The following is a 1883-nucleotide window of genomic DNA, read 5'->3' as shown; positions in this document are numbered from 1 at the left end:
CCGATCTGTCGCGGCCGTCAGCCCCGGCTTCCCAGGAGCAGCTCCGCAGGCTGTAGTCCCCAGCCCCTCTCGGCGAAGAAGCGGGCCCCAGGGACAGCTCCGAGGTCTGATGCTCCCACATCCCCCACTCCCGGAGCCGCGCGCTCCGCGCACCCATGGGGCTCACTCCGGCCCGCAGGCCGCGGGCAGATCTGCGCAACTGGAGGAGACAGAGTTAATCCTGTTTACGCATTACAATCCCCTTCAGCGGGGGAAGCGGACATTTAGGCTCCTCCTAGGGCAGCGCGGGGCGGGCGGAGGGGAGGATGGGGAGGGACAGGGTAGATCCTGGGTTTAAGAGGCAGCCGCAAGACTCCGGGATCTGGATATCCCCTCGCACAGCGAAGAGCTGTGGACACCGTTGCTCGCGGATCTGGCCCCAGCCAGGCAGGAGGAAGCTGAGGGGCCAAAGCGGGGCAGGAAACCGTTAGCTGGTGATTTTAATCTCAGGAAACATGTTTTTCCAAAGCTTAGGGGACAAGGCTGAGGATACTCGCAATTCCATGTAATGTGGATTGCAAACCATCCTGGATTAGTAATGCGCGCAAAAAAAAAGAAAAAAGAAAAAGAAATAACCAATACATATTCAAGGAGCTACATCTTCTCTTGGGTGTGTATTTCCATTATGCATATCCTTGTCTCAAGAATGAAAGCGTATAATGAATCACATACATTTTCACTGATCTTGTAGGATGAGCTATTATAACCCTGTCAAAGGAATTGGCATGGGTCTAAGGCATGGTGACAGTGGCCAAGAGGACGGATCAGTAAAAAAATTGTTGGCAGGGCATCTGGTGCGACACCCGCAGAGTTCAGGTTTGCATATTAAGCATGCATAAGTCGGTTGACAGCTCGAGATTTTGGAGGCAAGGGGAGACCAAGGGTGTTATGGCTCCACTGGGAATGGCTTCAGATAGCCAGGAATGATCACCTGCTTCAGCACCACTTCGTGGATAGTACCAGGGCCGCAGAGCACACCTGGGTAATGGAGAAGCAGGTTAGTGAGGACGAAGGGGCGGGATGAGTCCGTTCGGTGGTTTTTGCTCACTCAAGGTAGTAATATTTTCTTTAGAAATAGCTCCATCTCGAAGGTGATTTGTTTCCTACATTCTACAAATATAAATCAGCTTTTTTGTTTTGTTTTGTTTTTTAAAAGGAACAAAACCTGGTCATCTAAAAAAAAATAAATCAGCTTTAATTCTCATTTCAGGATGGTCTGCAACATTCCCCACACTACTCTTTGAAGGGTATTAAATTCTGTAGAGCTGCAGAATTGGGTATGGCCATTTGTTTCCCTGACATTGGATAGATTTGCCCACCACACCACAGTTACTAACATTACTGTTATTTTCCTTCTAAAAATACTGATATATATCCATATATATATATTAATTTGTTTAAAAAAGTGAAAATGAAAGTGTTAGTCCCTCTCTGACTGTGACCCCATGCCCAGAGGAGCCTGGAAGGCAAGAATACTGGAGTGAGTAGCCATTCCCTTCTCTAGGGGATCTTCCCCTCCCAGCGATTGAACCAGGATCTGCTGCATTGCAGGCAGATTCTTTACCGTCTGAGGAACCGGGGAACCCATATGCTTCTTATATGTAATGTATTTTGGTTCCCTAAGATTTTGGGACAGGATCTTTGCCTCTTCAGATTTCCCAATAGCGTCTACCATACTGTCTTCGGCAAAAGGACTCTTCAAGTTTTTGCTAATTTAACCAACTTGTTCAGACTTCACTAGAAGGGAGTGAGTAATGCTGGAGGAAATGGCTTGAAAATGTTCCTGGCAGCAGAAGCAGGTGGTGCAGTGATTAAGCCCAGAATCACTACAATCGGACTTCATA

At 48.1% G+C, this 1883-nt stretch overlaps 1 protein-coding gene across 1 annotated transcript in view; it reads right to left on the bottom strand.

Annotated features, from left to right (window-relative positions):
- The window catches only part of CNRIP1 (cannabinoid receptor interacting protein 1), a 25876-nt gene extending 25641 nt beyond the window's left edge, over nucleotides 1–235 (bottom strand). Inside the window, exon 1 of the mRNA XM_010845329.1 lies at nucleotides 6–235. The gene's annotated coding sequence lies outside the window, so the exon portion shown is untranslated. The remainder of the gene's footprint in view (nucleotides 1–5) is intronic.
- Between the last annotated feature and the right edge of the window lie 1648 nt (nucleotides 236–1883).

The sequence above is a fragment of the Bison bison genome, unplaced genomic scaffold (assembly GCF_000754665.1).
Source record: "Bison bison bison isolate TAMUID 2011002044 unplaced genomic scaffold, Bison_UMD1.0 scf7180017864215, whole genome shotgun sequence".
NCBI classification, from domain to species: Eukaryota; Metazoa; Chordata; class Mammalia; order Artiodactyla; family Bovidae; genus Bison; species Bison bison.
This window is presented reverse-complemented; position numbering and strand designations above follow the sequence as displayed.